Below are 16,647 nucleotides of genomic sequence, written 5' to 3' on the forward strand. Positions count from 1 at the left end.
AACTAGAATAAAATATGCAAAATGTTTTAATTTTGTGTTCATCAAGCTTAACTTTATGAAACTAAGCTGTTAAATTGTGATGTTCATATTCAGAACACAGCCATGGTGGTACGAAAAAATGCAAAAAGAATATTAAGCATTTCACCGGGAATAAAAAATAACTTTGAATTATTTATGTTTTGAGTATAAATTAATGCTTGCTAATGACATTCAATCCCTTTTTGTTTTATCTATCAAAGTTTTAGTTCTTTGTATTTTTCAAAAACTATGCTTACAGGTAAGATAAAGAATTAGGGAGAAAAATCAAGCTTATCAAAAAAACAAGTCTCGATGATCTTCTGGGACAATTTATATCTACCCAGCTGGCAAAAAAAATCGCAAACGGAAGCCAGCTTCCTCGGCTTTGGCGTAGTCAGTCTCGAAGATTTACGTTGCCCAATTTATTGATTTTCTGCTCGATAAAGATCAGGAGCAAAGTACCAGCTGTAGAATGAAACAGTTCAAAGAGCAGGTTCATGGATTTTTCTGGATAATCGCTGATGAGTTTCTGATTTTGGAAGCCAAGCCTTGCCAAAGTTTCCAGTATTCAATTTATTTCAAGTGGATTCTGCTTTTGGATTTTGCTGTTACCTTTACATTGATATTATCAAAATATATTTTATTATTAAGTTTTATTAGTGACACTTTGTGGCATTCGTGTCATGAAAATATATATAAGAGTTAAAGCAATTCTCAAATCTTAGAAACTTTATTCAAGTGTGTCAAAACGCTTCAAAGTGTTCTACAAAGTTGATGTTCAACTTAAATCTTGACGCACTAAAGCAGGGGTCGGGGAACTTTTTGAATCATTACCCCAAAACATTTTTAATAAAGTTGATATTATCCCATGACGAAGAGCAAAAAACCGTATCCGTAAACACTTAACTAGAGAGCTCTCAAAGCGTGTGATGTGAATGCCATAGGGGGAAATATTCACTTTTGCATATGCCGCTTAATCCTTTACTTTCGAAATAAAACCAGCAAATTCATAAAATTGCAAAATGAAAATATGCACTTTTCACTCACAAAATATTTACTGTTACCCCCAAGAATTTCACTTTTACCCCATTTGGGGTAATTTACCCCGGTTCCCCGACCACTGCACTAAAGTATGTGTGGTTTTAAAGTGTTACCAGAATTAATTGTGACAATTTTCCCTTTTTCCATATAAAGTATCATATGAATTTAAAGATCTTTGAGGATCGCTTTATCTAAAACATTGTGGTCGATTAATCTAAAACATTGCCAGTATTGTTTTATCATCATAGATTTGATCCAAAATCGAGATTAGGTTTCAACGAAGTTGAGAAATAAGGCCAACATTAGTATACAGTTATAACAAGATCTGACTAAATATTGTTGCAGAACATGTTGTTTACAAGTGCTGGAAAATTCTCTCAATAGAAGTTAAACGAGAAAAATTATCACGTAAATATAATGAACTACGGGTGTCTCCACATATCCTGCCTAATGGAGTGGAGACGATAGTTTTTTCTTTGATTTATCAGGAATTTGTCAACTGACTTGTGGTTTCTTGGCTAAATTTGTTACATTTTACTTTATTAATCGAATTAATTGCAAATTCCATGATATTTAGTATTTCATCCCACTTTTCATCAACTGAATGCTTAATACAGCCAAATCACACTGAATAACGAAAAGGAAATCGAAATATTCTTTAAACATCAAGTCTATTTCAGGTCCTCCCCACTTACCCCAAGTAGGGTCTGAAAACAAAGTATTAGTGTTTTAAAAAATCAATTTTTTCTTCTCTATGAGCTCTAAGCTTCTCTAAGTTGTTGGGACAAAGTGGTAGAAATTTCGACACTTGTAGCACATTTTGAAAATGTTACCATGCAAATATGTTTTCAAGATTTTTGGGCGTTGTATTTTTTCACAGCACTGTTTCTATTTCAGCCGTATGTGATAGAAATCGAGCTATTTTTGCATCAAAGCATGCGAAAATAGAACACGTGTTGTTAAAAAAAATTAAAATCCGATCTAAATTGAGGATCTTGAAAATGTTTTTGCATGGTAAAGTTTTCAATATGAGTCACAAGTGTCAAAATTTCTACCACTTTTCCCAACACCAGTGAACTTGCCCTTTAATATGTGATGTGAGATTACTTGGTTGTGTAATTCTAATGAATCAAAGCAATCCTAGTCCTAGTAGTCAATGAGAAAAAAGGAAGGATTGTTAGTTAGATACTCTTTAAGTTCAACTAGCAACCTCTCACTCCTGCATACTCCAAAAACATTTTTTTGAAATAGTCAGAACCAGAGATAAGCTAGTATCATCAACTATGAAAACCGTCTATACGTCTGCGAACCCATATTCAAGTATCCAAGGAAGGAGTTGTGTTAGTTGGTGAAAGGTAGAGATCAGGATCCATTTTGGAAAATGGAGCGATCATGATTTTCCTACACCTCCTATGCTTCTAGACATTTCCTAAGGAAACTCCTATTTCTATGAGGCATTTGATAAACGTCGAATAAAATGGATCGAATAAAATATTGAAGGCAAATCAATACCATCCGAATTTCTTCTTTGATAAACTAGCTCTTTTCCCTAAACGTTATCCCTGTTGAGGCAAAGAAATTTCAAAAAGGCATTACTGTTTAAAGACGGAAAGCAACTTAAAATGAAAATGAATTATATTTTAATGTTTCGTAAATTGTTTTTGAAAACTCTTTGATTCTTTGCTCTCCTTTGCCTCACATTTTAGAAGTCTTAAGACCTTTGATGCTCAAAGAGTACAAATCAATGTTTTAAATAATCAAAACTTTTAAATACATTTTCGCACATAAAGCAGGTTACGCAAATTAAAACATAACCCACTGAACGGATTAAAACGGGTAAAACAAACATCCTACACAAATAAGTCGCTTGGAAGTCGGACATCCAAACACGTCCTTTCTCGACAAGTGCCGGGCGAACCTGAACTCCTTAATTTTTTTTAAATAACTGCAATTATGAAAATAAAACTCAAAATATTTAAATAAAATAGAGAACATTAAGATTGTAAACAAAGTATGTTTCCAGATGCGTAAATGAAATGCCGCAAACACACATCGAGCTGGTTCGCCGTCTTTCAACAAAAACTCTAATGAAACCTACTATATTCAGGTGTTTGTTACATTTTCCCTGCACACAAAGTGTACAGTTAAAGTTAATGAAAGGTCAGAGTGAAATTGATAAATGCCATCATTGGTTTAAAATCCCTGATAAAAAAGAAAAAAAAATGCCATCATTGATTATCCTCAGTCCTCACCGGGTTTTTCCGTATTCGGCAGAGCTGTTGCCTTTTCTCCACCCAGCGGCGCATGCAAAAATCAAATCGTTTTGCAGACTTCAGCAAGTTTGTTATATTAAATCAAATTTACATTTTTTTTTCTTCAAACTTTCTTCAGTGATGTTAAAAATACTTGTCGATAAACTGTTGATTTTTTTTTAAGATCATGCAGCATCATCAGCATCATTATTATCAATACATTGTTTCTAAATTGAATAATGTATAATAAACGATTTCAGAATCATTTTTTTTCTTACATATAGATTTGTTGGTTTATCAATTATCAATAATTGAATAAAGCCAAAACTGATTCACTTTTAATCTTATAAACTTCATATTATTAAAACGAGGGATAATTGAAAAAATGTGTCAAAAGATTTGGGTTCAATACACTAAAATCATCCAAACCAATCATTAAAACATTGGGACCAAAAATTTATCTTTTTCATCTTCATTTCAATTAAAAAAAAAAGCTTATTCACTGTAAGTTATACATATGTGTTACTTTAATCCATCGACCTTGTTGGTGAAAGTTTTATTCTTTTAGCAAGAACATTTCAAGACTAAGAAAATTACAGACGTATAGGAAGTTAGGAGAAAATAATAGGTTTATAAAATTAGTGAGTAGAATTTGAAAAGAAAGATTTTCATCAGATGTCATCGATTTGTTCCTCATGGAACGAATTGTCATTTTTTAACATCTGGAAATGTTCTTACTTAAAGAACATATTTTTTACTGACAAGGACGATAAATTAAATTTAAATTTTATTTTAATTTTCAAATAAATTAACAGAATTTTATAGTGTAAGCAATGATTTTTTTTTTGAAATATTTTTAATAACTTAGCTTTGTTCTTCAACTCTGCATTTTAGTGTGTGTTTTTCTTTCAAATCAAATTCTATTCAATCTCTTGAGTTCAAAATTTATATTTTTCCTGAAAGAAAATTCACTTTCAAATTGTGATTAAATATTATTTCAAACAGCAGACAGACAGAGGAATTTTTTAACCCTTCAATTGAAAATTATGTAAATATGTATTTAAATGATAAATAACTTACAATTATTATTATTTTGCCTAACAATTAACAATCAGGATTAATTGCTGAGCTAATTTGAAGTTCATCCAAAACTCGGATTTATTTTCTTTTTAAATTTTTTTTAATCATTAACTAAAATTTATTTAAGGCCGTTACTTTTACAAGTTTTAATGTTCCGAGAATTCCACTTAAAACTAATATTAAAAATGGGTGAAGGGGAAAGATAGGAAAGGGGAAAGAGAAAGGATTTTCTTTTTAAATCTGTTGTTATATTTTATATATTCTATTTCTTTGCACTGATTCTTATGTCCAAAGCTTCAAATTCTGGTTTCAAAATTTAAATTCACATTCGTTTGCAGTATATCGAAAATATTGACCTCCTACATAAAGTTCAGAATAAGAACTAATATTCTAAATTATTTTTTTAATAACTTACCGGAAATAACATTGATTTGAAACTTAAATATTGATTTATTATGAATCGTTACAGTTCATAACTTTATCGAGTTTGTGAGAATGGAGAAAATAATAAAAAAGTACTTTTTGTTGTGTTATTTTGGTATTGTTGTTAATCCCAGCTTAATTTGAATTTTGACCCCCCCCCCCCCCCCCCTCATAGACGGGTCCTTCGCACAGGCCTGATACAAACGATGGCTGGCGAAAATTCATGACCCCAAGAAAGCTTGGAAGTGTTTTCCAAGAGAAACAATCATTTTATTGAATGGCCAAGTCGTTATCCAGATCTGAATCCTTTTTGAAATCTTAAAACTTTTTTTTTCCAGAAACGTCTGGAAAGTGTGGTGATAATTAGAAGTTTGGATGATTCCATTAGCTGCAAATATGTGGAGGAACTTTGAGCTTTACAACTTTTAAAATCGAGTGGAACATAAAGCTCCAAAACCCCTGAATAACCCAATTAAGTGAATCCCGCATACCAAATATTGGCCACTTTTCTGATTACAGGTAGACTCTCCTAACATGATCATAATTTTTTTTATTTCTTAGCGGCCCGCCACACTCCCCCACACCAAGAAGCTCAAATGAGCCCCCTGGTAATGGACGCTAACTGTTTAGTTTTTAGTTTTTCAATTAGTTATTTTGTGGTTCTCATAACAAAACATGAATTGTGCTTACAGGAATTTCCACTCCAAAAATATGATTTATTGATTTTGATAAGCTATCGACAATAGATTTGAGTTGTGTTTTAAAAAGTAAATGTTATTTTGAAAGATCTCTCTAATGATCGATTGATGCCAGATGAAAATAAACCCCAATAAATGTGTGCGCTTATAGAAATTCCTAGCCCTGTATTTATACCAACAATAGTACATTAGTCCATTGCTTCATTAGTCAATTCATTCATGAGCCTTTTTACTAGTATGATGCAGCTGATAGAGTTGATTCAATTTTTTTAAGGATAAACGTGTTGAGAACATTTACTTATAACCAACTAAACTACAGATTTGTATCTAGGAGAATCAGTGATATTTTTCATAGAAATTATTGTTGCGGACCAACTACGACATATCTCGTTTTTTCGCTAAACGCATGTGTGCTTTACTGAGAAGCCTAACTCAAATGTGATCAATTTTATATAAAAACTTAATTCTACAAAATTGTGAACACCACTTTCGATAACTTAAATACACAAAATTTGTAAAATTTTGTTCAGGGGTTTCAGAGGCAGAGAGTTCCAAACATTGGTGTTTTCGAGCTTACATTTCTTACAGTCCTTAATGTTTTAATAACACTAATAAGAGCGTGGTTTCCTTTATCAATATTAAGGTTTGTAGCACTTAGTATTGGGTCACATGCAATTTCCAATTTCTCCATGAAAAAATAACGTACAAAAATAGTAAAAATATTTTTTGTAGGGTTTTTATTGAACTTTTAAGGAAAAACACAAAATCAAAATCTGCTATTTTCATGAATTTTTGAATAATTCATCAAAACTCTCGCATCGATTTCGGGACAGTTTTAAAATCAACTGTATCGACCATTTTTCCACCACTTCGCAATATCAGATTATATATTGATGGATTTTCCAATTTAATCTTGATCAGTTCATAATATCTTTTGATGGGACGAAACTGTGGGCAGTTTGGTGGGATCAGGCCAAAATTTCACGGCACATTCGTGTATGCATGTATGGTAGCCACCTTAGGGGCCAAAATTTCACGGGACATTCATGTAACCCAATAAGCTGCATAATTAAAAAAAAAATTATGTCCTTCCATCTTATAACTCGATAGTCCGAATCGTTTTTAAGCTTCATGCATGGTTGTAGACGGTATTCCAACCTTATTGACGGCATCTTGAACGGAGATATTGGAGTTTCGCTTGAAAGACGAATTTCACCACATTCAACAATTTTGCTATTTTTGCGTGCGCGTTTGGATTTTCACGACTTAATGTCGAAAGCCAAATAGAAGCATCACACACACCTACAAAATGGGAAGTGTTGAAGTTTTTTATGGGGAAGATTAGAAAAAATACAGCGAATTTGATTTTACTGTTACCTTAACGTTGATTTTATGAAAAAATATGAAAATGTTGAAGCAAACATAAAATCTCTGTAACTTTTTTCATAGTTAATAACAGTTATTTTTTATCCAAGTTATAAAAGTTAATACAGTCATGGCCGTAGGAACGGGAAGGGGGGGGGTGCAAGCGAGGTATTGTACTCTACAAACAAAATTCTAAATTCATAAACAAATTACGATAATATAGCAAAGATATTCAAGAGAATCTATATGAACTATAAACTAATACAAAAACCTCCAAAATCCATTCCAAGTTCAAAATTCTGCTACAGTTTTTCAAAATTTTCTTACTTGTACATAGAATTACGTTGTCAGATTGTTTTAAGCACGCATCCGGGCCGGACAATCCATCAATCCTGGCAAAATCCGGGTATTTGATTTCAAAATTGTCGACCAAATCCAGGCAAATCCGGACAATTTTGATCTAGGTGCTAGGAATTGCTCATTAAAAATTTAGAAAAAAAACTTAAAAAACCGTTCATGATAAAAAATTTTTAAAACTTGCTGCAAAAATTTTGGACGCATAAATAAAAAAAATTACAACACAATTTGTTTTTTTTAGTTTGATTTAAGAATGATAATGAGAAAAAAACTCGAGCAAAATCCGGCCTTTTCCTATGAAATCTGGGCAACCGGTTTGGACCGGACCTTTCCCAAATTTTATATTAAATATCCGGGACGTTCCGGATAAAACCGATCAATTTGGCAACCTTATCATTGGAATTCAGGTCTGAATATTAAATTTGGGACCGTTCAGATACCACGTGGACAGAAAAATGAGATTTTTGACCCCCTCCTCCCCCTCCCGTGGACAAGCGTGGACATTTGTTAAACCCCTACCCCCTCCCCGGATGTCCACGTGGACAGATTTGAAAGAGTTTTTTTAAATACCTACACAGAAATTTACAAATTTACAAAAAATACAAAAAATAACAAAAATTGCAAAAATTACAAAAATGATAAAAATTACAAAACGCCTGAAATTTTAAAATTAAAATAAAAACAGTTTTCTTGAAAATATGCTCATACGCTTATGATCTTAGTTTTGTCATGATCTTTCACGTGGAAAAGGAATTTTTGATGAAACATCAATAAGTCACACAGACGCAACCAATTTGCAAATCATAGCTTATGGGGAATCGTGGGCCACACATCTTGAACCACCTATATTTTTATGTATTTATTCACATTCAGAACTTAAAATACGTTGTACCTATCTGTGAAGTTTTCTTATGCCAAATGAAGAGTTATGAAAAATATTTTGTCTATCCTATATAAGAAATTTTGCAAAAACGTTCGCGAGCCAGGTTTTGGAATCTATGCGATCATACACAGCTCCAGGGCCGTAGGAAGAACCGACTCACGGGGGGGGGGGGGGGGTTTGGTGACTGATTTTTACCTATGATTTTTGCCCAACAAAGCACCACCAAAAAAAAAAATATGTTTGTAACTTTATGATTATTCATTTTTGAGTACTCAATAATGGTCTTCGTATTTAACTTTAGAAAAGTGGACCTTAGCCTAAAGGATGAGCTACATTTTTTATGATGCAACCTTTAGAAACAAAACATGGAATTTGCTCTCATTGATGGCTAATTATTTTGAATTTGTTCAAGAGTCCAAGACCAAAGAAATTTGATTTCAGCATAAAATAAGTGCTTTTTAGAGAAGCCTTCAATTTCTTAAAAGCTTATTCTATATTTAAATCAAACAAGCTCAATATTCCGAACTCTTTTTTTAAGTTCCATGATTCTAACCGTTGATGAAAATAAATAAAACTTAAAAAAAGAGTAAAAGATAGAAAAATTCAGGATGAAATTTGTTTGATGCAAACTTGAACTTAATTTATGATTATAATTTGAAATTTGGCTTTAAAAAACCACAATATTAATAATTTCAAACAACACACCTAGAAAATATAGAGTTTTGTGCAGATTTTTAGGTGAAAATCTGGTTTTTCTTTTCTTTCAAATATTTGCTTATAAAGAATCAATTCCATAATGAAAATCCTGTGGATGATTTTTTTTGAAATATACTCGAGGATATTTTGCATTATACAAAACTTAAAAAATAACTCAAATTCTACTTTATATTTGTGATTTTCAGCATAAATCTGATAAGGGACCGTTCAGATACCACGTGGACAGAAAAATTAGATTTTTGACACCCCCTCCCCCTCCGTGGACAAGCGTGGACATTTGTTAAACCCCTACCCCCCTCCCCGGATGTCCACGTGGACAGATTTGAAAGAGTTTTTTTAAATACCTACACAGAAATTTTTTTGACTATTCGTGTCACTGAAAACTGGAACCATTAAAATAAATCACCTGTAATTAACAAAACCTGTAATTTTGAATTGTTTTCCTTGAAAGTTAACGAAGATTCATTTATTATTACAGCAAATGTCCCGTAAAAAAGTTGTACACAAAAAATTAAATGTCACTTAGTCATGTTTTCGACCTGTAAAATTATAGTAAATATCCTGCTCGTTTTTGTTACAGGACATTTGCGTAATTTTACAGGAAATAATTTTTGCTGTGTATAATTTGACAGTTAGAAAACACCTCTTTTTGCCTTTTTGTAATAGAATTGGCTGATTTTGAAAAAAAAAAACGAGTAAGAATTTCCTGGTATCACAATATTCTAAAAATATTAAATTTATAAATTATTATACTTATCACTTGCTTTTAAGTAGCTACTAATTGTTTAAACTTTAACTGGAAAGCTTTGCTATTTCAAGATTTTGATTTAAACACTTTAATCTTTATTCACCTTTAGAAAATATTTTGAAGGTAAGTATGTCCACGTGGACATGACCCAAACCCCTACCCCTCCTCCGTGGACAAGCGTGGACATTTCCATACCCCCCCTCCCCCCCTCAAGTTGTCCACGTGGTATGTGAACGGCCCCTTTTTAACCCATTTAGGAGGTTTTGGTTCCATATTCCTATAACCAAAATTGTATTTCTACATATTTTCGTATTTCTGATTTTGTATCAAGTTTAGGATTCTTGATTTTCTTTTGGAATAATCATCAGATATTAGGAATGTAAAGCTGCTTAGAAATCCTTGTTCAAATTCAGTCTTGCATTTCAAATCAAATTTGAATCATGTTTTTTGTAAATCAAATGCATTTTAAATATTTTGATAATAGTTATCGGAATATGGAAAAAGAAGAAATTTGTTTTATATTCAAATTCGGAGTTCTCAAACTTTATTCTAACACAAAATTTAAACATTAAAGGTGGCGATCCAAAATTGAAAACCAAATTCTGATTCATCATTCTAAATTCAAATTTTAAATCAGATTCACAAAACAGATATAAAACCAATAATTGAACTAATGAATTAAGATTAAACCAGCACTACAGAATTCAAATGATAGATTCATGAATGAGGGCTCTAAGATTTGGCTCATGAAATTCTGATCTGGTATTACATTTCGGAAATCGTATAGAAATTCGGAAACAGATTCAAAGTTCAATTTTTGAATTCTGGTTTAGAAGGTTTTTCAATAAACATAAAACTGTTGAAAAATTCAAGAGAACATAAACTTAAAACTTGTTTGTAAATCAGAATAAGTTTGTACACACAATTCAGCTGAAAATCACAAATATAAAGTAGAATTTAAGTTAATATTTTAAGTTTTGATTCATGCAAAATATCCTAAATTACATTTTAAAAAAAATCATCCACAGGACTTTAAGTATGGAATTCATTCTTTATGAAAAATATTTCTAAATTTCAAACTAAAATGATAAATTTAGTTCAAGTTTGCACCAAAATGTTTTATCTCTTACTGTTTTTATTTGTAAAATTTTATTTGTTTTCATCAGAGGTTAGAATCTTAGAAATTAAAAAATTTCAACCATCGATGATGACAAATTACTTTTTTTGTTTCTTTCGTGTGTTATAAGCAAACCACCCCCCCCCCCCCCCCCTCCTCGAGGCGGTTCTTTCTACAGCCTTGAATACAGTTATATATTTTTATATCGCGTTTTAGAAAGTTTTTAAATATGAAGTGTGAAGAGTCTGTCTAAGAAGATATCGTTAAAAGGCTGAAATTTTGAACTTTATCGCATTAACAAAAAGTCAAACCATGATTTGAGAGAATCGAAATGTGTCTATGAGTTTCAAGTAGAAATTTTAAACTGTTAATAGATCTGATAAGAGCTTTTAAAGACAAAACTAGAAACGAATCAACATAAGGATGATTGAAATTAGCTGTTCTGGTTTGATAGGTAATTTAAAAATGATATTAATAACAGTGTCTTGAAATGCGTTTCACAAATATTGTTATGAAGTCGCTATGTCACTTAAAGTTGGGTGATTGCGCTTTATGTTCAGTAAATAATCAAGCTCAGTGCCTTATCTAGAATAAAGTTGCCAGATTTCTTTCAGTACGTATCCGTCCCGGACAATCCGGGCAATTTTATATTTTATATAAAAACCTGGCAAAATCCGGGCATTCGATTTCAAATTGACGACCAAAAATCCGGGCAACATCCGGGCAAATTTGTTAAAACTCAGAAATTCCTCAACAAAAATCAAGAAAAAAAAAATTTTTTTTTTCATCAAAACTCATCGATAGATTTTGAGTCCGAATTTTAGGGCTTCCAAAAAACCTTTCATTTTTTATTTTTTTAAAACTTGCTCAAAAAATTTCGTTTTGGAGGTGTTTGTTGTTTTTCTTTTTGAATAATTTGTCAAATAAAGGGAATAAATCCGGGCAAATCCGGGAATTTTTCAATGAAATCCGGGTAACCAGGCCGGGTCGGAGTGTTCTAAAATTCAGTATCCAATATCCGGGCAAACCCGGATAAAACCGGGCAATCTGGCAACCTTATTCTAGAATCTTGGAATTTTCGAAAAACTATCACCCCATCCTATTGTTACATTGTATGAGTTTTGAAAGTAACAACATACGTAGAATGAGAAACACTGATAAGCAGTATACATAATCAAACGAACACTGTACCGCTCAAAGCAACGTACTGAGCATAGCCGCTCTACTATGATGGCCTCTACTGTTCTCCGACTGAATTGTCACTCCCAGTTCCGCCCAAAAGCAAGTGCATGATAATCCCCAACTGAATATCACCCATCTAGCAGTGGATTTCGATTCCGTCAGGCTATCGCAAAAAGAATATTGGTGATCCAACTATTCGCGGACGAGCCGTAAGTAAAACCTAAAACCAAAGATCGACGCTTTTGTAAAGCAAGAACTCTATATTGTAGGCACAATCAACACGACATCAAGAAATTCGTCTCACGTTGAAAGGACGAGAATCATACTGCACCCAGTTGAGCTTGGAATTCAACGAATAAAACTAGCCAATTATTCCAAAAGGTAGTGGGAGCTCAGTTGAGGAAAAGAAGTGTCCAGAAAGTAGGGGAAAGGTTTCCTAAATGGGCCTATCGGGTTAAATGACCCTACGGCTGTTTGATGAAATGGCTGACTAGACAGCTTATCCGACCAATGCATTTTGAGGGTGATACGCTTTGAACATAAGGCATGAAAAAATTTTATGAATTTACAAACTCAAAAAAATTTAAAAAATCATACAAGGTTTTGATACATTTTGATGTAATATTTCGACTTTTAAAAATTATACGTAAAGAAGCTTAAAACAAACACTAGGATGGTTTTTGTTTCTTACACAAATGAACTTGAGAAATTAAACATATTTCAGCTTTTCTGGAGGTTTAATAATGATTATATAGTGGAATAATAGAGTGTTTTTGGAAGCCCCCAACATGTTTGTAAAATGCCTCCATCCTAAAATAACAGGTTGAATAGAATTAATAAATGATTTTTATCATTGAACCTTCAAATCTAAGCTCTGAATAACATCTTAAGAGAGAATTGAAGATCTAAAAACAGATTTGATAAAGTTTTTCTCATGGATGAACTGCCTCCATAGTATGGCAACCCTAACTTTTGTTTTATTCCATAAATTATAATATACATAGATTTTTATAAAACTTCAGCTTTGTCGTACAGAAATTATTACTTTCTAGCAGTTTCAATGAAATTATACGGAAATATTGCCCAAAAACAGAAATTTTGTTCATAACATGAATAGGCGCATTTAGCCCGCACGGTTTGAGGTTTGGCATTTTAGACAACACTTATAATAAAATCATTTTCTTGAAAACAGAAGAAAATTTTAACATTAAAATTACTCCAATGTATAGAAAACAGATGCCTTCACACGTGTATATAGTTTTTGTACACATATTCGATGTGATATTTGATTAAATCAGTGTTCTGCTTAATAGGCGCATATAGCCCGCTCCTCCCCTATCAAACTCCCGTTGGAACATCGAGTCAAAGGTAAATTGAACTACGAATCACTCATCGGAGATTCTTAACCTCATTCATGTTTCCGCAGAGGAAAATCAATCCCGTCAATCCGGAAAACCACACCTCGGTTCAAGTGTGTCGAAAATCTGGCTTTGAGCATAAACCCCGACAATCTAAGCATGTGTGGATGTCATTGGGAATCATGCATGCTGAAAAAGTAGAGATCGTGTGAGAAAAGAAACATCAACCACAACACACAGGTAAAGTCGATCCCTTATGTTCTATTCGACCAGATTAAATAAATGTTAACATTCCCATGCGTATACAGATTGCTCTACGTGAAGACCAGATCCCTGCCACTTCCCGGCAATGTTATTCAAACCGTGTGGAGCACATCTCTCAGATTTCCCCTTTTTTTCCCCTCGTTTTGACAGATTTAAGCTTTTTTCCTCAGATTTAAACTTTCGTCTCCTATGCTCTCAAGGCAAAAAAAGCTTAAATCTGAGGAGAAAAAGCTTAAAAACGAGATTCACGAGCACATATTTAAAAGATGTTGGTCACACGATACATAGACAAATCGTGTAACGTTGCAGGGATCTGATCCCTGCAACGTTACACGATTTGTCTATGTATCGTGTGACCAACATCTTTTAAATATGTGCTCGTGAATCTCGTTTTTAAGCTTTTTCTCCTCAGATTTAAGCTTTTTTTGCCTTGAGAGCATAGGAGACGAAAGTTTAAATCTGAGGAAAAAAGCTTAAATCTGTCAAAACGAGGGGAAAAAAAGGGGAAATCTGAGAGATGTGCTCCACACGGTTTGAATAACATTGCCGGGAAGTGATAAACTAGGAGCCGTGATAGTGTTAGTGTCAATACACTTGCATGCATGCGAAAGGAAAACGTGAGGAGTAAATGCATGCGAGCATAGTAGTGTTTGATCCAAGGTTCCGTCGATGATCTGCAGCAGCGATGAATTTGTTGACAGCGGTACAGGTTAGATTTAGCTTATAAGTAGGGTAAAACTGTACAAGACGCACCAGCGGGGTAATATGGCCTATGCCATTATTTCTTAAATATACAATAACCTACGGCTTCGAATGATGTTTTTCTTCATTTTTATTGTAGCAAACAAGCTTTTTCATCATTCAATAGATGAAAATTTCACAAAAACTACTTAAGTTCTTAGAAACAGGAGAATTAATAGAATCAGCGTGAAACTTGTTATTTGTAATAAGTAACATTTAAGGTTTTATGGTAAAACAGCCTGCGCAATCTGATGAAACTACAGCTTATCGTTTTTCCACTCGTATGCACTTTCGGAAGACTATAAATATTTTGTTGTATTTAATAAACATCCTCCAAATTTTATCAAAAATCAATCATATGAAAATTGGGGCAAAATGCCCACAAGACCACGTGTTTTACGCTCAAATTTTGAATGCTGTTAACTTTGAGAAACCCCAAATATCAAAACAAAATGCCATTCTTTTTATTTGCTGACTCCCAAATTACGATATCAATGCTTTATTCTAACAAATTTCGTCCTAGTTCGAGTTAAAAAGGTGCACCAATATTCGACTCGAAAAAATCATCTGCCGCCATGTTTGCCGCGATATCAGTCAAGAAATTGAGTTTCATTGCCTACCTGAAGGCGTTTTACCTATAAGGCTATAAAAAAGTGTATTTTGAAAAGCGAAATTTGCAATAGTTTTGCATTAGTAAATGATTTTTTGCCAAAGTATGGTTAGTTTACAAAAATATGATGGATATGTAATTAATCATTTTATTTTTCAATCATTACATTCCGTATAATCATTGTTTCATTTCTTACCACCCTTCCTGTTTGGTGCGTTTTGTCCCCTAGTTTTGGCATTCTACCCCGCGTTTTGTTTTCTGGCTGTTTTAGTTTTTTACAAAAATATAGTTAAAATCGTGTTTTAATCATATTTACTCTTTTCAATAACACGTAAATCTGATACCTGAATCGTCGTCAACTTTCAATTTGGTTCTTAAATGATTGGTATCGCTGTAAATAGCAATTCTGCTTAACTGGTGCGTCTTGTACAGTTTTCCCCTATTCATAATACCAATAGAGTTTCCAGAATGAAACCAATTATATCGTTCCATTATTAATTATTGAGATGTTTAGGCCAAGTGCCAAATGATTTGTAGAGCTTATTTATGCGCCTCTCGAGCAGAAAACTTAACGCTTGCCGACTCAATGTCCGGCCTATTAAGCTGAATAAAATTCTTGTTTCATCAAACACAAATTATTGCGTGTTGAGTTTTATGCACTCCGGGTAAGGCAAAGTCGTTACACTATATGGATCTAAAAATTTTTTTTGGTGAAATTCGAACACAAGTTGTGGACGAATCGACGAATCAAGTTCTAACAGAGACCATTTGAATGACAATAGCTGATTCAAGCTGCCAATATTGATTTTGATGATTGTTTAAAGTTTTGATCCGACAAGTAGGTTAAACCGAGAGATGAATGCAATTTCCTTAATCCGCATCATTTCGCCGTCAGCTTTTTGACACACTTTCTGATAAAACTCCCATAAATAGTTTGTTGCTGGGAGAGTGAAAAAAAAAGCTGAGGCGTGTAAAAGAAAGATGGCCCAACATGATGTCCACACGAAATCTATTTAGCAGACAAAGTGCCTCATAGTGCGCCTTCGATTATGATAATTATACGCTAAATCAAAACTATTTTTCGTGTTTCTTCGTCTCTCGATGTGGCTCAAGCTAAGAGACCGGTGACCGTTCAAAATCGGAGCAGTTTCGTCCGGCCAGCGCGACTCAGGATTATTGCACGTTTCACATTTGGATATTTTTCTTATTTAGTGGTTCATGTGTCTCCCCCCCGTGGACCAGTGATGAGCATATCTCATTCATTCCGTCCGCCCGAAATCTCCCGCCGGGGGCATCCAACCCGAAAAAAAAGCTCATAACAGCGAGATAAGCGAGCGGCCTCGCATCGAAATGAAAGATGCGGTTAGCTATTTTAATTCAATGATAACTGCTTCCGTATGAGATATTGTTTTTTTTTCACTTGGCCGGCTTTCATTCACCGCGCAGCAAAACATTTGCGTTTGCCGAATGGTGTACGCGAAAATTGGCGGGAAAGCTTCCCATGTGTATGGGTGTGTGTTTTTGGAAGGGGATTGGGATGGAAACCACGCATGGAATGGAACATAGGAAATTAAGCCCCTTTAATATAATTATAAACTTAACATATCATATCCGCGAGATATACCCGGACCGATTCCTGGACTGGACCCCTGACGAAATGGGGCTGCTGCTGTGAAAACAAACACGAAAATGTGGCTTAATAAGGGTGCGAACGAAATTTATGACTCCCGGCACTCGGGGCTCTTTCGGGGTGCCGAATAGTTTTTTTTTGCTGCCTGAATAAATAAAAGGAA

At 33.5% G+C, this 16,647-nt stretch overlaps 1 protein-coding gene across 4 annotated transcripts in view; it reads left to right on the top strand.

The window, feature by feature from the left end:
* Positions 1–16,647, top strand: part of LOC129745762 (mucin-2-like) — a 161,196-nt gene that overhangs the window by 94,856 nt on the left and 49,693 nt on the right. The gene's annotated exons all lie outside the window — the stretch shown is intronic.

The sequence above is a fragment of the Uranotaenia lowii genome, chromosome 2 (genome assembly GCF_029784155.1).
Source record: "Uranotaenia lowii strain MFRU-FL chromosome 2, ASM2978415v1, whole genome shotgun sequence".
Classification (NCBI taxonomy): Eukaryota; Metazoa; Arthropoda; class Insecta; order Diptera; family Culicidae; genus Uranotaenia; species Uranotaenia lowii.